This window comes from Schistocerca gregaria, chromosome 2 (assembly GCF_023897955.1).
Source record: "Schistocerca gregaria isolate iqSchGreg1 chromosome 2, iqSchGreg1.2, whole genome shotgun sequence".
Lineage (NCBI taxonomy): Eukaryota > Metazoa > Arthropoda > Insecta > Orthoptera > Acrididae > Schistocerca > Schistocerca gregaria.
The window spans coordinates 668,648,785-668,671,672 of NC_064921.1; the positions used below are offsets into that span (position 1 = coordinate 668,648,785).

Below are 22,888 nucleotides of genomic sequence, written 5' to 3' on the forward strand. Positions count from 1 at the left end.
TCTTCGAACTCGGAACATTCACCGGTCAGTGTTACAGCGACAATGTACTTACCTGTGTTTTCATGGGCGCCCTCGACACTGAGTACATTTTTATAGATGACAGAACGCGACTACATGAAATTCCACCGGCAACGGATCTCTCGGAAAGAGAAGGTATCGGCGAAGGGACTGACCTGCCCGTTTCCCCGATTTAAATCCTATCGAATACACATGGGAGCCAACGGCCACACCTCAGTGGTAACACCGGTTCGTGTCAGATCACCGAAGTTAAGCGCTGTTGGGCTGGGCTAGCAATTGGATGGGTAACCATCCGGTCTGCCGAGTGCTGTTGGCAAGCGGGCTGCACTCAGCCCTTGTGAGGCAAACTGAAAAGCTACGTGACTGAGAAGTTGCGGATCCGGTCTCGGAAACTGACATACGGCCGGGAGAGTTGTGTGCTGACTACATGCCCCTACATATCCGCATCCAGTGACGCCTGTGGGCTGAGGATGGCTCGGCGGCCGGTCGGTACCGTTGGGCCTTGATGGCCTGTTCGGGAGGAGTTTAGTTCTAGTTTAGAAAACACGTGGGATGCGTTGGGGAATCGTATTGCAGCACCTCCACATGCGTTAAGAATCACCCAGCATTTGCCAACCGCGCTTGTGGAGGAATGGAAGGCCCGTCAAAAGAACTCGTTACAAATCTTGTCGCCATAATTGGAGCACGTTGAGGAGCATACACTGCCGTACACGGTGGTCACGTGCTCTGTTAGGAAGTACGTCCCACCTTCGAGGCCACTATAAATCACGATGACTTCACTGTAAATATTGTCATTTTTGGCCCTCTTGCTGCTTATTGCTTTCATTAGTATTCTGTAGTAGACCCTAGCAGGCGTCTGAATGTTTGGTCTAAGTTTCATCGAGCTATTTTCCTTGGCAGTGAGACCTCATGAGAAAGGTACTATCGTTCTGCAGTTTTCCACACCAGTGTATGAGAAATAATTTACTTTCATGGTCTAAGCGTGACAAAGATACGGATTTTTCCAGCTGATGAGGCTTATCGAAAAATACCAAAAACCAGAATATGTAAATAATGTGCACATAATCATGCAAAACTGCAACACATAGCTTTGGTGAAACGTATGTCCCAATGTAATCGGAATGTTTTCACCCAGCAGCAGATGTACAACATCCGTACTTTTAATATGAAGTTTTGCGTAACTCTTCAGTAGTCTCGAAACAGCGAAATAAAATGCATACACTTCGTTACACAGCTCGCAACATGATAAGTGACCAACTGATGCATTTATCAGTGGGAAAAGTCGTAATCGCCCCACATGGGAGGTGGCTGAACCTAATGGTCACGAGCCACCTAGTTTCGAAACGAAGACGATCTGCATTTCCACAACGTTATGAAAGACACCTGACGATATCAACTGACATCATGCTGAAGAAAACGCTTAACGTAGCTGAGATATTCTGCTGTGACTGATAGAGCCACCGTGAATGGAATTGTCCCTAACGAAGGAGGATGCCCATGGAGATCCTACGCGTGTGGCTACACGTCTGGCAATCAAGTAGTGGCTGGGAAAAGCAGCTTCCGGTGATGTAGGTTGAGGTTACCATTAACTGAAATATCTACACAAATTTTTCTGATTGTAATCCTCGCTTTTCCTTACATCTTACACATGTGTACAGTTCTGCGTTTCGTGGTAAAAACTATAAACACTTCGCATGACCACATAAAAGTAGCATTGCAATTTTCTAATCTCCAAATCCAAAATCTCACAAATAACTGGTAAAGCAAACTACTTTATACGAAGTGACTGTATTTGTAAATATTAGCACGTAGGTGTATTTTTCTCATCAGTTAGCGACGAGGATGAACCGTAGATTGTGTGTTACAGTTTTTTTCATTCAGCTGTCTCTGCTCTATTCTTTTCCGCAGCTCCTGCTTTAAGAAAATCCCATTTGCAGCGGAAACATTCCCGGCACTCAAAAGCCATTTACCGCATTTTCTGGTCTCTCATTTCGCGAATAACAGTTACCGCCTTACTGAGCTTTTACGCTAGAGGTAATTTTCTTCTATTTGACAGAGGCATTGCCTTTCATCAGGACCTCGTCTCTAGGTACTTTCTGAAGAATTGCCTTCCTTTTGCATTTCGCCCATGGAGTCTGAAACGACTTTATCATTCAAGCCTAGCAGTGTAACGAGAAGTTACAAACTGAATAAGGAAGAGGATTCTGTGTGTGACGACGAGGTCTTTGTATTTGCTTGATTTGAAAATCCCTTGTGACAGAACAAAGTAAGTTCATGCGAAATTAGATATTAATTTCGTGATAACTGGGTGAAATCATACAAGAAAATGGCATGGAAAAAGCTGCAACGAAGATCAATGTCAAAAGATGGCAACTGCATTCAGATTAACACAAATATTTATAATAAAAAATAACTTCCTTATTTCAGTAAACTTAGGCATAAGAGTAGTGTAATCAAACCAGTATGTCTTTATTGAGCAGAAACTTTAATTGTAACAAGAAAGAGAGACATTGAAGAAATTGGAAAGAAAGAAAGATTATTAGGAAAATATTAACGCCCCCAAACTGACTAATGGAGAAAGTTGTAGGCTGAGAAGTAATAAGGAAATAGAAGACTACATAGACATACATGGTGACATGAGGAAACGAAGACACAAAGTTTATGGGCACATTAAAAAATTGCACCCACTAGGTAGACAAAGCAAATAGTATAATTCTACGAAAACAGACTTAAGGCCAATATTGAGCCAATTTAATGGATCCCTGCGATTAAGGAGGATCATAAAGCAGCCGGTATAGCTCAGTCAGACGTTACAGATGGAAAAACATGATATTTGCTTGGATAGTTGGTCAGAGGGAAATCATAAAACGAACTGGAACACCGTGGTCTGATGAAAGAAAGCGATTTCATTCTGAAATGTTGAAACAAATTTGGACGCAAAGGAAGGCCAGCCATCAAAAGTGACATTGACTGATTGTACTTCGTGTGGTCCTATTGGACCCATAATTGAATAATAACAAAAAATTATTCATATCAAACTGCGCGATATATAACTATATAACTTGTAGCGGATCAAAAATAAGTTCTCATGGGATTAAACATTAATTTCATGTTAACTGATAATAAAGTTGTCTATTATCAAAATTTTATTGATTTCAAATTTCACGGTAGAAAACTAAGATCACCATTACACAAAATGCTTTGAAATCATAGGGAATAGCTTTTGGGAAACTCCAAGCAAGTAACAGAATATATTATCTCATGTTCAGAAACTGCATCTTTCTGTGCTGTGAACACCGCATACGAACTCTATTACACTTTGCTGGAACCCAACAAAGTGCCCTTATCCGACACCTAATGGCAATCCTTGTTGCGATTCACAGATTTCGGATGGTGAATGAAAAGACAGACATACATTATCCTTGGAAATTATAATAAGAATTACAGGCTGTGCTTTCGCCCAAAAAAGAGTTTCAGTAACATGTGTCACCTCTTCTGGTCGTACTCATTCGAGGTTGCTCATTGATGAAAGATCTTCCAGGTGGTGTAACGGAAATTATTTTTTATTAGAATATATAATCATCTGTTCATTCTCCATTTTTATTTCGCTAAATATCCATTATTTTTGTTCTTGTTACAGACTGTAGAATTTTATTATGTTTTCCACCTGTGCAAATATTGTCCAGGTTGTAGTTATGATATGATGTTAAAGTATTATTTCTTATGTTAGGCAGTGCGATGGTCCAGGTAGAGATATGATTTTATACCTGTGTGAAATGTTGTTGTGATTGTGGGGATTTCAGTTTTGAAATAAGATATTTTGAGTTAATCTGACGAAAAGGATTCGGGTGAGATTTGCAGACACGCTATGTAGATATATTAATTTGATTGTGAGACATTTTGTCAAATGAATTTCGTCTTAGACTCAGTACTTTTATATCTGATTCCGCAAAGACCCTTTTGGTTGTTCTTGGCTAAGTGAATAGAACTGAAGGCTGTGGAATAACAATTTTTGACGCCGCACTATTTTCCGACTGAAGGTTAGTGCTGTGTTAAAAGATCATTAAAACGTGATTCTTGTAATTTGAATTGTATGGAAGTGGAAAACTAACAAATGAAAATTCCTGTTTATTACATGCTGAAGTGTATTATGCAGTGATTTGTTCTTCAGGATTTTCTTGAAGAGAGACTAAGACGAAGTAATCGACATTGTACGCTCTTCAGAATGAATTTTAAGTAGTGAGAAGCTGTCACTTGTATGGACTGTTCTCGCAATTTGCGTGTTGAGCGTGGGAACTGAAATTTAAATGCACACTTTGATCAAATAAAATTGGAACGAGCGCATGCTATAGATTGTATTAACCGTTATTTTGACCTCACTGGTAATCAAACTTCTATTCTATACCATTATTAAAATTATCTGACAGCGTTCAACGGCTTTTCTGACCTGTTCGCCGTTGCCAAACTACCACGACAAATGGTCAGTCACTTTCATTGTTTGGGTAGTACTATATATGACAAATGGAACGTCCGTATTCCGTCATCATCGTCGGTCGTGTGTTGTTTGTTGTGTGGTTGTCATGTCTGAGGAAATGCGAAAGATGGGCAGATCCAAGATTCGGGATGCAAACACTCTCTTACCGGTTTCCAAAGTAGTCGCCCACTTCGACCGAACTTCATACTGTTAAAGAAATATACGAGAAGGAAAGCTGTGAAACGGGACTCTCTTAACTTCATACCCCATGCAAGAAAAGAACCGTTTAGAAACGCCTAACAAATATGAATACTTTCACACAAATAGCGTTGCGGCGTAACATATACTACTATCACTATAACTGAGGTCGGCGTACTTTAGATAAGTTTCATGCAACATTGCTTGAGGCCGAACTTTTTAAAGGCAGTGCTTGGGCCTGCAGAGTCTCGATTTAAATACAAAAATTCTTCGCAAGCCGTAAAATTTTGAAGAAACAAGAAGACAATATTGTGTTGTGATACAGGTATTGAAGTGAAATGAAATAAAGTAATTCCGAGGACATTGTTTGCATCGATGAAGCATGGGTGTCTAAAGCTCATACTGTTAGAAGGTAACTGCTTTTCAAAACGAAGAAAACGTCAGAGTACCACGAGGAAATGAATTATGATACATTTTTAAATTGATTCGCAATTATGTTGTCGCGAATTTTAGAAACTCCACCAGTAATTAATTATTCTCGACAATGTTCCATAGCATTCAGTTTTAAAGGATAAGATTGCATGGTTGAATGGTGACGACACAATTTCTCTTTGATAATGTTGGGAAGAATGTTGCTAACAACTGGTAAAATTATTGTTTGTTGAAACGCAACCTGTTTTGGGACCTGCAGCTGCATCATCGGGTGCAACAACCTTAAAACGTCATAGGCATATTCATCGCTGCTAGTCAAAATTTACTATTCAGTGACTGATGTTAATAATATTTTTGATGAGAGACAATGAAGACGTGCTCCATTCATTTCACTGGATGATACACAAAAAATTAAATTATTAGAACTCGTCTGAGGGCCTGAACAATGCACCGAATACGGCTGGTGTCCTTTTGCGATGCACGCGAAGCGAGTAATGTACGAAGCGTGGGATAACGAAGGTCTTGTCGAAGATAGTGTTTCCAGCTGCTCATCCACTTCGAAAAGATCTAGTGCCTCTGAAATGAGTATTATTTACCCTCTTTCTGACAACCCATGTGCGTGCAGATATGTACACAAAAATGTTTATTTACTTTTACGCAGTATACATTGTTTCTACGCGTCATAAATTTATCGTCTATAGTCTGTAGCTTGTAACTTTGAGCTCCTGAAGTTAGAGTGAGAATAGTTTCATGTAACCAATGAGAGGGGAAAATTACTATTTGTTTTTAGCGTTGATGTTTGTCTTGAGTTTCTCGTAGAGGTCAGCTTTAATCGCCGTGCACAAATCGAGTGTGATAAATAGTTCTGCCACTGGTTGTGGACCGTTGTTGTCTCGGATACATTCCTCATTACGAGTCAGTGGTTAGGTTCGCAGTTCAGTCTTCAAATTAGCTGTCGACAAAGCACCTCCCGTTCTCCTCATACCTCACGGCGGCCCCTGCCAAACATTGCCCCTCGCACTTTCACTGTATCGTCAATCCGTCAATATATCGATCGCCGGAGGGCGCATATTGACATATTGTCAATACCAGAACTATTGACGAGCAGCACCGTCTGCGCCAAAAATATTTTGAATATTGTCGATGCGTAAAGAGCGTTTGAGGTCGAGCATTGAGTTTCCACAATATTCGCCATTCAGAAGTCGGCAGCACTTTATGAACCAGCCACACAACGTTAGAGTGCACTACTTACATTTCCAGTTCGTCTTTGAGCATAATCTTCCAGATTCAATTTTTCAAGTAGTCTTTCAACACAAAACAGATTTTTTTGGACATATTTATCACTTTGGTGTGTGGCAATTGGATGAGCAAAAAAAATTACATTAATTACCTGAATGTGTCATTGCAGGACAGATGTAATTACTTTAATGATTCAGTACCATTTCTGATAGTTGTGTTTGTTGAGACTACAACGCTAAATTCAGGCATTAGACTGACCTGCCCGTCGCCAGAAGTCTCAGTTGAACATAATTTGTCGTTGACTGCGACTCCCTCTCCCATTAACGAATGTTTCTTCTCTGTGTTATGAAGTACCAACATTAATAACTTGTCGTAAGATTAAAGATTCATAAGAAAGTAGTTTATGATATATTTTGTTTCCATGGCTAACATTTTTTTCTTTAAATTAACATACGACAATTCACTTCCTTTTACATCCATTCTCTTATTTCCTCCGTTTGGTTGCTTTCTGTTGTTTACCAGCCATAGCTAAGCTAATTGTGGCACATGTTTCTTTTGAGTGGTCGACATCGTGACAACTGGCAGTTCTGCACCAGGAGAGACGTCCGAGGTTTTTCTCTCTCGTAACTGTTAGTTTAGCACAAATTAATCATTAAGTACGTGCATTACTGCGTTTTAAGCTTATTATTAAAGGTATCACTTTCCTTGAGGTATTAGTCCAGAAAAAGCGAAAAAGTCTTAAGGACGGATGTAGTCGTGTATTTGTTTATGTTTTGGCACAGTTAAGGTAGACAATACTGTTGAAATAAGCTCTTTTCCTTCCCAACAGTTTAATTTGAGTGTGTCTATTCGTTATTAAGTTCATATTTCCGGAAAGTAGCTCGTATCATAAGTTGTTTGATTTAAAATCTCTCAGTAGTCTACATACACACGGATACTCTGCAAATCACACTTGAGTCCCTGTCAGAGGGTTCGTTTGTTGACATGGAGATTACCTACAGTAAAGTTTCATTCTGTCGTGATTAAAACAAGTAACAGGTACTTCAGCTGAATGGATGCGAAGTTCTTCCTATAAGCGCAAAAAAATAATTTTTTACCTTATATCGTACACCTGAAGTGCTATGCTGTAGTCCTAATTCTTGCTGAACTTAAATAACGAATATTCGCATAGTGTAAAGTGTGCTGAATGAATTAATTCGACTCTTAAGAGTGTAAACTATGTAGCAATGCGTGATAAATGTGAATGTTGGCGCGGGATAGTGAAAGAGGCAGTGGTATGTGTGGAATATCAGTTGGAACTTCGTTGAGGGTGACTAACTGTAGCGGGGATCCGAATGCGGATCTGTACGAAGCTCTACAATGGATCTGTACGCTTTGCAAAAAAGACAAGAGAGTCGCTGTGCAGTAAGAGAACATTTTTGTCCATCAGGCTGAATTAGACAACGTGAAATTTGAACTACACTCCTGGAAATGGAAAAAAGAACACATTGACACCGGTGTGTCAGACCCACCAAACTTGCTCCGGACACTGCGAGAGGGCTGTACAAGCAATGATCACACGCACGGCACAGCGGACACATCAGGAACCGCGGTGTTGGCCGTCGAATGGCGCTAGCTGCGCAGCATTTGTGCACCGCCGCCGTCAGTGTCAGCCAGTTTGCCGTGGCATACGGAGCTCCATCGCAGTCTTTAACACTGGTAGCATGCCGCGACAGCGTGGACGTGAACCATGTGCAGATGACGGACATTGAGCGAGGGCGTATAGTGTGCATGCGGGAGGCCGGGGGGACGTACCACCGAATTGCTCAACACGTGGGGCTTGACGTCTCCACAGTACATTGATGTTGTCGCCAGTGGCCGGCGGAAGGTGCACGTGCCCTTCGACCTGGGACCGGACCGCAGCGACGCACGGATGCACGCCAAGACCGTAGGATCCTACGCAGTGCCGTAGGGGACCGCACCGCCACTTCCCAGCAAATTAGGGACACTGTTGGTCCTGCGGTATCGGCGAGGACCATTCGCAACCGTCTCCATGAAGCTGGGCTACGGTCCCGCACACCGTTAGGCCGTCTTCCGCTCACGCCCCAACATCGTGCAGCCCGCCTCCAGTGGTGTCGCGACAGGCGTGAATGGAGGGACGAATGGAGACGTGTCGTCTTCAGCGATGAGAGTCGCTTCTGCCTTGGTGCCAATGATGGTCGTATGCGTGTTTGGCGCCGTGCAGGTGAGCGCCACAATCAGGACTGCATACGACCGAGGCACACAGGGCCAACATCCGGCATCATGGTGTGGGGAGCGATCTCCTACACTGGCCGTACACCTCTGGTGATCGTCGAGGGGACACTGAATAGTGCGCGGTACATCCAAACCGTCATCGAACCCATCGTTCTACCATTCCTAGACCGGCAGGGAAACTTGCTGTTCCAACAGGACAATGCACGTCCGCATGTATCCCGTGCCATCCAACGTGCTCTAGAAGGTGTAAGTCAACTACCCTGGCCAGCAAGATCTTCGGATCTGTCCCCCATTGAGCATGTTTCGGACTGGATGAAGCGTCGTCTCACGCGGTCTGCACGTCCAGCACGAACGCTGGTCCAACTGAGGCGCCAGGTGGAAATGGCATGGCAAGTCGTTCCACAGGACTACATCCAGCATCTCTACGATCGTCTCCATGGGAGAATAGCAGCCTGCATTGCTGCGAAAGGTGAATATACACTGTACTAGTGCCGACATTGTGCATGCTCTGTTGCCTGTGTCTATGTGCCTGTGGTTCTGTCAGTGTGATCATGTGATATATCTGACCCCAGGAATGTGTCAATAAAGTTTCCCCTTCCTGGGACAATGAATTCACGGTGTTCTTATTTCAATTTCCAGGAGTGTAGATATGTTGATAGATGATAAAGATCTTGCGAGAGAGGTAAAGGTAACATGCAATGGGCGCAAGAGCAACAGCTCTTCAACTTCATCTACGTTTGAGCTAACAGCATCGAATAAATTTGACTTGTTACTTGAAGTAGGAGGGGAAGAGCTTCATCTAGGTGTTGATCACAATAGAATGCAGCAGACTTCTAGCAAACAAACTCGATTTAGGTAGGTTCCAAGAGTTGGAAGAAAAGTGTAGCCAAGTGAGGGATGTAGGCCATGTGGTATAGGACAAATTACGAACAGGGTTCTGAGTCACGAGTATAGTGAAGCAAACTGGTAGCCTTAGCCAGTTGACAAATGACACAGGAAATTTGTGCACAGGTTTTGGCAGAAGAGGATCAGGTATTTATTGTAGGTGTAGTAGGGAACAGTTTGGCTGAGAACATTACTTACAACAGTAGAGGTGACCCACATGAAATACGAGTAGCAACACAAATGAGAGTTTTTTGGAGGTCGTGCAGCGCCATGACCAACTCTGGGTTAACACTGCTGTGAATTATGTGAACACCCCGTTGAGAAGGCTGTTAATGTCTGAAATAAATTCTCATATGAGTGCAGCTCCTGTTGCTACAATTGGGAGATGGGGAAATACTAGACGAGGCCTAAACCAGAAATGGGAGTGAAAGAGATCTCGTCATAGCTTCTTGCAGATAATGTATGGGGGGTACCATACAAAATCCAAGATCCGTGTGGGTACTGGTGTCACACCTTTCTTAGATTACAATCAGTACGCTCAGTGTGCTCCCTGCCGCCATTGGATAAGCAGCTGCAGCAGCAAGTCGTATACTCTTAGCTCATTTATTTGTTACATAGTTTAATTCTTAATTTCTTTGCGTGTTTTTGGTACTTGCAGTGTTTAATTCATAAATTTCGTGCGCATTGTAGTATTTGAGAGTGTAGCATCGCGTTTTAGTACCTGAATAGTGTAAAATCGCGTAGTCTCCTTCCGCCGCCGAGCAGTGCGTCAGAAGTGCGCAAGTAGCAGCATTACTGCATTTACTCGGCAATCTTGTATTTTAATAACCGTTTAAATTTTGTGTTGAATTGTTTGTACTCTCTGCACATTAGTTCAGACGTTCTTTGCACAACAGTTTTTAGCATGGATAGGGACTGCAACTGCTGTGTTCGGCTGCAGGCTGAGTTTGCATCCCTTCGCTCCCAGCTTCAGGCAGTGTTGGCTTCGGTCACACAGCTTGAGGCTGTTGCCAATGGGCATCACTGTGGGGGTCCGAACGGGGGTGTGTCGGGGACGGCCAGCTCGACCCACGCATCCCCCGATCGGACTAAGACCATGGTAGAGTGGGAGGTCGCCTCGAGATGTGGCATGGGACGAAAGACATTCCAGAGGGCTTAACGGAAGGCCTCTCCAGTTTGTCTGATGAACTGGTTTCAGGCTCTGTCTCAGGCTGACACTGATCTTCGGCCGGACATGGCTGCTTGTTCAGTTCCAGAGGTTGCTCCTCAGTCTACAAGATCTGGGCGGTCGTAGAGGGTGGGCTTACTGGTAGTTGGGAGCTCCAACGTCAGGCGCGTAATGGGCCCCTTATGGATATGGCAGCAAGAGAGTGGAAGGAAACCAATGTGCACTCCGTGTGCATACCGGGGGGAGTCATTCCAGATGTGGAAAGGGTCCTTCCGGATGCCATGAAGGCTACAGGGCGCACCCATCTGCATATGGTCGCTCATGTCAGCACCACTGATGTGTGTCGCTATGGATTGGAAGAAATCCTCTCTGGCTTCCGGCGACTATCTGATTTGGTAAAGACAGCCAGTCTTGCTAGCGGGATGAAAGCAAAGCTCACCATCTGGAGCATCGTCGACAGGACTGACTGTGGACCTTTGGTACAGAGCCGAGTGGAGGGTCTGAATCAGAGGCTGAGACGGTTCTGCGACCGTGTGGGACGCAGATTATTCGACTTGTGCCATAGGGTGGTGGGGTTTCGGGTTCCGCTGGATAGGTCAGGAGTCCACTACACGCAGCAAGCGGCTACACTGGTAGCAGGGGTTGTGTGGTGTGTACTGGGCATTTTTTCAGGTTAGATGGCCTCGGGCAAGTACAGAAAGGGCAAAAGCCTCAAAGGGTGCGGGGCAAAGTCAGGACATGCGGGGACCAAGCAGCAATCAGTATTGTAATTTAAACTGTCGAAGCTGCATTGGTAAAGAACCGGAACTTCAAGCGCTGATAGAAAGCACCGAAGCTGAAATCGTTATAGGTACAGACGGCTGGCTGAAGCCAGAGATAAATTCGGCCGAAATTATTATAAAGGCACAGACAGTGTTCAGAAAGGATAGATTGCATGCAATTGATGGTGGCGTGTTTGTCGCTGTTAGTAGTGGATAGTTCCTGTGAATTAGTGTGGGTGGAGGTTACACTCAACAACAGAGCTAGGTTAATAGTTGGCTCCTTTTACCGACCTCCCGACTCAGCAGCATTAGTGGCAGAACAACTGAGAGAAAATTGGGAATACATTACACATAAATTTTCTCACCATGTAATAGTCTCAGGTGGAGATTTCAATTTACCAGATATAGACTGAGACACTCTAATGTTTAGGACGGGTGGTAGAGACAGAGCATCGAGTGACTTTACACTTAGTGCACTATCCGAAAATTACCTCGAGCAATTAAACAGAGAACCGACTCGCGGAGATAACATCTTGGACCTACTGTTAACAAACAGAGCCGAACTTTTCGACTCTGTAAGTGCAGAACAGGGAATCAGTGATCATAAGGCCGTTGCAGTATCCCTGAATATGGAAGTTAATAGGAATATAAAAAAGGGAGGAAGGTTTATCTGTTTAGCAAGAGTAATAGAAGGCAGATTTCAGACTACCTAACACATCAAAACTAAAGTTTCTGTTCCGACACTGACAATGTTGAGTGTTTATGGAAAAAGTTCAAGGTAATCGTAAAATGCGTTTTAGACAGGTACGTGCTGAGTAAAACTGTGAGGGACGGGAAGAACCCACCGTGGTTCAACAACAAAGACAGGAAACTACTGAGAAAGCAAAGAGAGCTTCACTCCAAGTTTAAACGCAGCCAAAACCTCTCAGAGAAACAGAAAGCCGGCCGCTGTGGTCTAGCTGTTCAGGCGCTCAGTCCGGAACCGCGGGACTGCTACGGTCGCAGGTTCGAATTCTGGATCGGGCATGAATGTGTGTGATGTCCTTCGGTTAGTTAGGTTTAAGTAGTTCTAAGTTCTAGAGTACTGATGACCACCGATGTTAAGTCCCATAGTGCTCAGAGCCATTTGAACAAACAGAAGCTCAACGATGTCAAAGTTAGAGTAATGACGGATATGCGTGAAGCGTTCAGTGAATTCGAAAGTATAATTCTATGCACCGACTTGACTGAAAATCCTAGGAAGTTCTGGTCTTACGTTAAATCAGTAAGTGCCTCGAAACAGCATATCCAGACACTCCGGGATGATGATGGCATTGAAACACAGGATGACACGAGTAAAGCTGAAATACTAAACACCTTTTTCCAAAGCTGTTTCACAGAGGAGGACCGCACTGCAGTTCCTTCTCTAAATCCTCGCACAAACGAAAAATTGGCTGACATCGAAATAACAGTCCAAGGAATAGAAAAGCAACTGGAATCACTCAGCAGAGGAAAGTCCACTGGACCTGACAGGATACCAGTTCGATTCTACACAGAGTACGCGAAAGAACTTGGCCCCCTTCTAACAGCCGTGTACCGCAAGTCTCTAGAGGAACGTAAGGTTCGAAACATTTGGAAAATAGCACAGGTAGTCCCAGTCTTCAAGAAGGGTCGTCGAGCAGATGCGCAAAACTACAGACCTTTAACTCTGACGTCGATCTGTTGTAGAATTTTATAACATGTTTTTTGCTCGCGTATCATGTCGTTTATGGAAACCCAGAATCTACTCTGTAGGAATCAACATGGATTCCGGAAACAGCGATCGTGTGAGACCCAACTTGCTTTAGTGGTTCATGAGACCCAGAAAATATTAGATACAGGCTCCCAGGTAGATGCTATTTTTCTTGACTTCCGGAGGGCGTTCGATACAGTTCCGCACTGTCGCCTGATAAACAAAGTAAGAGCCTACGCAATATCAGACCAGCTGTGTGGTTGGATTGAAGAGTTTTTAGCAAACAGAAAACAGCATGTTGTTATCAATGGAGAGACGTCTATAGACGTTAACGGAACCTCTGGCGTGCCACAGCGGAGTGTTATGGGACCATTGCTTTTCACAATATATATACACTCCTGGAAATGGAAAAAAGAACACATTGACACCGGTGTGTCAGTATCACCATACTTGCTCCGGACACTGCGAGAGGGCTGTACAAGCAATGATCACACGCACGGCACAGCGGACACACCAGGAACCGCGGTGTTGGCCGTCGAATGGCGCTAGCTGCGCAGCATTTGTGCACCGCCGCCGTCAGTGTCAGCCAGTTTGCCGTGGCATACGGAGCTCCATCGCAGTCTTTAACACTGGTAGCATGCCGCGACAGCGTGGACGTGAACCATGTGCAGATGACGGACATTGAGCGAGGGCGTATAGTGTGCATGCGGGAGGCCGGGGGGACGTACCACCGAATTGCTCAACACGTGGGGCTTGACGTCTCCACAGTACATTGATGTTGTCGCCAGTGGCCGGCGGAAGGTGCACGTGCCCTTCGACCTGGGACCGGACCGCAGCGACGCACGGATGCACGCCAAGACCGTAGGATCCTACGCAGTGCCGTAGGGGACCGCACCGCCACTTCCCAGCAAATTAGGGACACCGTTGCTCCTGGGGTATCGGCGAGGACCATTCGCAACCGTCTCCATGAAGCTGGGCTACGGTCCCGCACACCGTTAGGCCGTCTTCCGCTCACTCCCCAACATCGTGCAGCCCGCCTCCAGTGGTGTCGCGACAGGCGTGAATGGAGGGACGAATGGAAACGTGTCGTCTTCAGCGATGAGAGTCGCTTCTGCCTTGGTGCCAATGATGGTCGTATGCGTGTTTGGCGCCGTGCAGGTGAGCGCCACAATCAGGACTGCATACGACCGAGGCACACATCGGCAACACCCGGCATCATGGCGTGGGGAGCGATCTCCTACACTGACCGTAAACCTCTGGTGATCGTCGAGGGGACACTGAATAGTGCACGGTACATCCAAACCGTCATCGAACCCATCGTTCTACCATTCCTAGACCGGCAAGGGAACTTGCTGTTCCAACAGGACAATGCACGTCCGCATGTATCCCGTGCCACCCAACGTGCTCTAGAAGGTGTAAGTCAACTACCCTGGCCAGCAAGATCTCCGGATCTGTCCCCCATTGAGCATGTTTGGGGCTGGATGAAGCGTCGTCTCACGCGATCTGCACGTCCAGCACGAACGCTGGTCCAACTGAGGCGCCAGGTGGAAATGGCATGGCAAGCCGTTCCACAGGACTACATCCAGCATCTCTACGATCGTCTCTATGGGAGAATAGCAGCCTGCATTGCTGCGAAAGGTGGATATACACTGTACTAGTGCCGACATTGTGCATGCTCTGTTGCCTGTGTCTATGTGCCTGTGGTTCTGTGAGTGTGATCATGTGATGTATCTAACCCCAGGAATGTGTCAATAAAGTTTCCCCTTCCTGGGACAATGAATTCACGGTGTTCTTATTTCAATTTCCAGGAGTGTAAATGACCTAGTAGATTCTGTCGGAAGTTCCATGCGGCTTTTCGCGAATGATGCTGTCGTATACAGACAATTTGCAGCATTAGAGAATTGTAGCGAAATGCAGGAAGATCTGCAGCGGATAGGCACTTGTTGCAGGGAGTGGCCACTGATCCTTAACACACACAAATTTAATGTATTGCGAATACATAGAAAGAAGGATCCTTTATTGTATGATTATATGATAGCGGAACAAACACTGGTAGCAGTTACTTCTATAAAATATCTGAGCGTATGCGTGTGGAACGATTTGAAGTGGAATGATCACGAAAAATTAATTGTTGGTGAGGCAGGTACTAGGGTGAGATTAATTGGGGGAGTCCTTAGAAAATGTAGTCCATCAGCAAAGGAGGTGGCTTACAAAACACTCGTTCGACCTATACTTGAGTATTGCTCATCAGTGTGGGATCCTTAATAGATCGGGTTGACGGAGGAGATAGAGAAGATCCAAAGAAGAGCGGCTCGTTTCGTCACAGGGTAATTTGGTAACCGTGATATCGTTACGGAGATGTTTAGCAAGCTCAAGTGGCAGACTCTGCAAGAGAGGAGCTCTGAATCGCGGTGTAGCTTGCTCGCCAGGTTTCGAGAGGGTGCTTTTCTGGATGAGGTATCGAATATATTGCTTCCCCCTACTTGTACCTCCCGAGGAGATCACGAATGTAAAATTAGAGACATTCGAGCGCGCACGGAGGTTTTCAGACGGTCGTTCTTCCCGCGAACCATATGCCACTGAAACAGAAACGGGAGGTAATGACAGTGGCACGTAAAGTGCCCTCCGCCACGCACCGTTGGGTGACTTTCGGAGTATAAATGTAGATGTAGATAGATGTAGTGTAGTATTTTGAAAGAAGGGAAAATAACAGAAAAGCTCCACAAAATGCTTAAGAATGGACATAAAATAAAGGTTAACTTATTGTATCAAAATATTGGAGGACTGGGTAATAAAGCTGAAGAGCTTCTTCTCTGTTTCGAAAATTTAGCGATCTCTTGAAATATGGACATCTTGTGCCTGTCTGCGCACCACATTATCACAGGTTTAGGTGTTACATAAAAATGTTACACTTTAGTAACTTACTCAAGCAGAAGTAACGTGGCAAAAGAAGGAGTTGTTACATATATTAAGACAGAATAAAAGTTCAAAAAATTGAGAGAAGTAGATTTTGTAGTAAATCACATAGAAATGCGTGGTTTTAAATTAATACTAATCAGTATTTCATTTTTAATTGTAACTGTATGTATATCCACACCGGGAAATTTTGAACTGGATTCCTTACTGAGCTATCTGTTCGACAGCAGAATGCAGGTAATAGTCTGCTGTGACTTCAGTGTAGTTTTCTAAAGGATTCTGATAGGAAAAATGATCTCTATACCTTATTTGGATGCTACAATTTGATCTCAATAATTAAATTTCCAACATGTGTGGATAAAGATGGTAGCACCCTAACTGATAACGTTTTCTTTGACGAAGCTCAAAGAAAGAAGGTAACTGTTTATCTAGTAACAAATACTCTCTCTCATCGTGATGCACGGTTAGTTAGGAATAATAACATAGTGCCTAAGAGTATGAATAATTTTCAGTGGAAATCAGTTAGAATAATTAACGGCTCCAGGACAAACTTTTTTAAGAATAGATTACACCAGATGACCTGGGATTATATTTATAATGAACCAAATAACATTTAATCTATTCCATGATAAATTCGTATCATTATTCTAAAGTAGCTTTCCGCATAAGCTAATCACGATGGACAGTAGACAGCCTTGTAAACAACTGTAAATCACTAGAGGCATTAAAGTACCCTGTGAAAGGAAAAGGGAAATGTATCTTTTGGATAGGACAAGCATGAATTTTGCATTAGCTGCACATTAAAAAACTCTTTAAAATTGCTAGCAAAAGTTAGTAACAAACCAAGAAACCTATACATAATATTAGAAATCAATACTACCGACAACAGACTTAGATGTATGTGGAATGTAGTGAAACGAGAGACAGGACTACCAGCCACAAAACCAGCTAACATCACAATTCATCTCAAATGAAGGACTATAAATGATGATTCGCATGTAGCAAATGTATTTAATAATAATTCCCAAAGTATAGCGGAAAGCATAGAAACACACAGTTCAAGCGAAAATGACAGCAGTATGGTGGGAAAGAACGTCTTATAAAATTCAGTCATATGAATGTATTACGAACTACCCATTCTCAGTCCATAAAAATATACATTCTCTCGGAAATAAAAGCGCGTCCTGTTTCGATGGTGTTTCCAATAGAAGTATTAAATATTTGTTCCCATATAATGAACCCAGTCTTATTCAAAATATGCACTATAGCACTAATTCAAGACGTATTTCCCAAGAGACTTTAATATGTCGTTATAAAGCTCTCTTTAAGAAAGCTGAAAAGAGAGGTGTCATTAACTACCGACCTGTTTCACGGTCGATATCATTTTTCAAAATTTTCGAGAATGTGGTTAATACAGACTTAGTTTTCGATAATTGTAGTTGTTCTATCTGTGAAAAATACTACACGACATTTTATCTTGTTCTTCCTGTTCTGGCACAGATACGATACAGATGTAAGTGAACAAGATGTATCTTTTCACCAATATTAATTGTATTACTATATTTTGACGTATTTTCATTTTTAAAGCGGTTAACTCTCTACAGTTATTGCAGTCTTCCTAAAAATTCGAGCCGGCGTCTCAGTTCGAAATCCGATTAACCTTTCACCAAATAACTTCTTTTCTAATCACGTTAACTACGTGCAAGGTCATTCGTCACAAAGCACGCCATTAACAAATAATGTATTTTTAGCCGAAGCTCTTTTTTATCCTCTCTGTTAAAGTGTGTGAATACAATTTTATTTAAAGACAAAATAATCACCATTTACAACAATTTCAGCTCTAAATGAAAGTAGCAGTAGTTCCTGTCTCTTATCGCTTTTGGAGGGGATCCTATTGTTTAAAACATTACGATACTTTTAGTCTGGAAATCTAATCAGTCAATACGAAAAACCACTTCAATATGAAGTTTACAATTACCAAAGCGGAACCAGAATTAAAACCAGTAAAAAGGTGACAAGGATATCATTTTTGAGAAGTGCATCATTCATTATTAAATATAAAAAATAACTGATCAACTGTAGAAGGTTACATAATGCAAATAATTAACTTTTGCAGAGTGCAAAGTATTTGAATCATGACTTGGGAATGGCATATGGTCCGGCCCGATAGCTGAATAGTCAGCGTGACGGATTGCCGTCCTACGGGCCCGGGTTCGATTCCCGGCTGGGTCGGGGATTTTCTCCGCTCAGGGATTGGGAGTTGTGCTGTCTTTATCATCATATCATCCGCATCCAGCGCGCAGGTCACCCAATGTGGCGTCGAATGTAAAAAGACCTGCACCAAGGCGTCCGGACCTGTCCCGCAAGGGGCCTCCCGGCCAATGACGCCGAACGCTCATTTCCAGCGGTGTAAGACATACCACAGAAACTGAATACCATTGCAGCATCATTTATTATTTTATACAGATGATTAAAATAGAAGAAAGAACAATTATTGTCAATGAAGCACATTCGAAGAGCCGGATATTAGGCGTCATACAAAGTTATGAGGGTATGCTGTGGTATAATTCCTCCGAATTTTTTACTTAAAAGCTGTCAAACCTTTTTAAATCAAAACACTTTATAAATACGACATTCTATCTATCGCTTGAGACTTGTCCCGCATTTCCGCAGGATCAGCCATCGTTAATCGGATTTGTCATGTTAATGTAGAAGGGGTGGCCGGATGCCCTTCCTGCCACCCCCCCCCCCCCCCCATACCATCGGGACGGAATTTGTGTACCCCAATTGTCTGCATCGAGTGTGAGCAATGGAGTAGCGCGAAAGTATTCAGACGTCTGCGAGCCGTGTAATTGAGGCTGAACATGGGGACCAGCCCGGTATTCACCTAGCAGGATGTGGAAAACCGCCTAAAAACCACATCCAGGCTGGCTGGCACATCGGTCCTCGTCGTTAATCCGCCGGGCGGATTCGATTGGGGGCCTGCGCACCTAACCGAGTCCTGGAAGCAGCGCGTTAGCTCTCTCGGCTACCCTTGCGGGTCTTTATTAATACGACACTGTAGGTGATATATTATTCAAAAGTACGATATAATGTTCCTTCGGACATGCATGCGACTTTCAACTAAAATGTCACCCCTACACAGGAATATACTGTACATAATGGATATACAAGTTCAGGTTGCCGATACATGGCTGACGACATACTGAAGTTTAGGTGTGACTATCAGCTGTAATGGGATAGCCTAATGCTAAGGCAACATCTCGTGATGAACGGGAAATTCGGGTTACCTTCGTTCTATTATATAGCTGATAGCTGTCTATTTTCAGAACTGCGAGTACCTTTCGTATAGTTGTCTATTTTGAGACCTGCGAGTACCTTTCGTACACTTTATTAACAATCTACATCTGTATTCTTCATATCTACATACACGTATTTATTTCTCAAGATAGGCACCCAAGCGACAAACACATTTCTTCCAGACAGTCTCTATAGAATGTTTGGCTTTTTTGACGCCGCCACAACCTTTCCTCTGCTTGAACTGCTTCATCACTATCAAAGTGAACTCCTCCAAGGTATTCTTCATGGGCCGGCCGCTATGGTAGAGCGGTTCTAGGCGCTTCAGTCCAGAACCGCTCGACCACTATGGTCGCAGGTTCGAATCCTGCCTCGGGCACGGATGTGTGTGATGTCCTTAGATTATTTAGGTTTAAGTAGTTCTAAGTTGTAGGGGACTGATGACCTCAGATGTTAAGTCCCAGAGTCTTCAGAGCCATTTGAACCACTTTGGTCTTTATGTTTGCGAAAGAGATGAAAATTGAATGGGCCAAGTGATGGGGATTGATCGACGACAGTGAACCCTAGGCATCAGATTGTTCCAGATGCCGCAGCCCCCATCTGTAGTCTGGCATTGTCATGCTGAAGGAGCGGGTGCTCCATGTGTGGACAAGCTCTTCGGCACATTTCCTGCTGTTAGATACTCGATTACTGCACGATGTTTCTCACAGGCCAACATAGTTACGTTACATTCCGCCACGTTCCACGCTACAAAAACAAAAATAAATGTTCAAATGTGTGTGAAATTTTATGGGACTTAACTGTTAAGGTCAGCAGTCCCTAAGCTTACACACTACTGATCCTGAATTATCATACGGACAAACACATACACCCATGCCCAAGGGAGGACAAGAACCTCCGCCGGACCATCCACACTACAATTTAGAGCCATTTAGAGACAAAGCGTTGCAACCTGTGTCGTCGTAGTGAGAAAGTCGACCGAGTAATAAGCACGGCATGCACTTAAATGTGAATTGCAGAGTAGTCATGTAGATGTAGATGTACTTCAACCGATATTGAGAAGAGAATAAAAAAATCGGACGCATTTCTTTCCAAGAAACTTTGGTATTTACGGCAGTCAACTGCTATCATAACTCATTATACAAGCAAGCATCACAATTACCATCTCAACGGAGAGCTATGTACGCTTCAGTTACTTATGCAATAAATATTCTTCATTCATTTTAAAAAATGTGGAATGTTATTTCAATATTTTTTTGAATATTATGCCTCCAAGTTATACTCACCTCTGACATTTTGTTTACTTCTCCAGTAAACATTTGCAGTAGCATCTCGACGGTATTTCGACTACAGATTCATTTCCGGCGCGAGGGGTACCCGAGAGGTGTAGGGCATCATATCACGGTCCGCGCGGCTTCCCCCGTCGGAGGTTCGAGTCTTCCCTCGGGCATGGGTGTGTGCGTTGTCCTTAGCTAAGTTAGTTTCAGTTACATTAGGTAGTGTGTAAGCTTAGAGAGCGATGACCTCAGAAGTTTTGGTCCCATAAGACCTTCGACAAATTTCCAAAATTTATCTTTATTTCTTTGTTACCGTAAAACTTCGGATTTTATATGAACATCTTATTGTGCAGTATAACTGAAAGATAGGTTACGCGTTGTGTGTATGTAAGTTACGATGATTTCTGACTGACAGGAGTGAATGCACCATTTTGGTAGAAAATGGGGTAAAAAGGCGATTTTGACCGACACAAATATGCTGCTCCGTGGCATTAATTTTGTGCAAACCATATACTAAAGAAAGTACGTTCGCTGATATGATAATGTATCTGCGTTTAATACCACGCTCTGCATAGTTGGAGGATGGTAATGCACAGGCGAATACAGATTCCGAAATCAGATATTGTATTGTAAGGCCTAACCAGGAGAATATTATTTACTGGAATTAGCTTCAGTCACAGTTTCTTCACGAATGGATAAGCTTGTGGCATTCCCGATTTTCCGATTTTTTCATGACATGTAGTCGTTGTCTCTCCACAGACAGGCTTCTTATACGATTCAAGTGAATACAAATGTTAATACAATGCAACGGTATTTATATGGACTTCTGAAGATGTATTGGCCTCACAAGAACAATGTAAGGTGTTTGAGATTTTGGTTGATGTGGAGCTGGAGAGTACTTTCAGTGCATTTTTACATTGTTACCTACTTCTCTTAATTTGTGTTTGGGACATCATGCCAGCGCCGCAAGTCGATTTCACCATTTGTAGCTTGTTCTCAGTTTGAAAGTGGGGAGAACTGAATTTAATATATCACGACCAGTGTGCAGAGATAAAGAGCTAGGTATGATTGTAATTGTTTCTAGCGAATCTGTGAACATACATCTTCTGCAAATAAAGCATCTAAATATGGATATGACAGAAAACCAAAGGCATGGCGTAGGTAAGAGCATATGTGTTTCTACAGCTTCCATAGAAACTATTCTACGTCACCATGTAAGTCTTCTCATAGATCTTTATCGTCCAGACTATAAGCATAACCTACTGATTCACTGAACTACACTACTTCTAGTAATCAGTGCAACAAGTAGTATTTCGCCTAAGTTTTACAGCCCTCAACAGTGTTAAATCCATTCGATTCCTACGTGAAAATATCATGAAATACAACAACGTACACCTACCATTGACTGTCTGATTCAGCGGAGGCTGGGTCAAATAGGAATGCCAATGTGTCTTATCCAGCAGAAGAAGTACTCTTAAATGTTCGTGCAAGTTGCACACACTCAATGGCAAGCATATCTTCAGTGATAAACTACCCTTCTCCTCCCCTTAACCAAGTGTCATGCTAACTGATTTATGACTTTTCATTGTGACTGACTTATGACACTGGGGGTTATTTATAACCCCTGGATATAATTAGTCCTTCTGAGACATCCCCTACCCTTCCCCCCTCCTCCCCAACACCTCTGGGAAAAGGGACACATTTTTGTAATTGTATCCCCAGTTCTGTTCAAGCCCCTATACATCCTCCTGGGAAATACCCCCAGCTCCCCACCTCCCCTCTCTCAGTTCATCTCTCTCCTTCCGATTTGAAAATTGCCTGGAAAAAGACTCGTCCTGTGCTGAGCTGCTAAACAGGGAGGATCTCATGACATGAAATTCAAATCAATGTCAGTTGACAAAATTCTATCACCATATTCTTTATTTAATCAGTTTGTAGGGGTAGGGCTCGTTTCGTCCCCTCACCATAGTGGGTAGAGCTCACTCTGCACCCACCCCACCCCAAATTCCTATGATGAAATAAAAGTAAGCACGAAGGTATGGAATGAAATGCGATATGTATGCTGGCCAGATGGGCACTAACAATAACTAGGCAGAGTGTGAAGCCTGTGCATATGAATACTGTTGAGGTTGGGCTGCATCTGCTGGATGGGCACTGCTGGCAGGAGGCGAAGCTCCAAGCACTGACAGCACCACCTGTAGTGGAGGTCAGCAGGCTAATGCAGTGCCGCAGTATTGCGTGGACCAGTGCATGCTACTAGCCTCGCCACATGGCAGC

At 43.5% G+C, this 22,888-nt stretch overlaps 1 pseudogene; it reads left to right on the forward strand.

Annotated features, from left to right (window-relative positions):
• The first annotated feature begins 216 nt into the window (after positions 1–216).
• On the forward strand, positions 217–334 carry LOC126337275 (5S ribosomal RNA; annotated as a pseudogene).
• Positions 335–22,888: the final 22,554 nt, after the last annotated feature.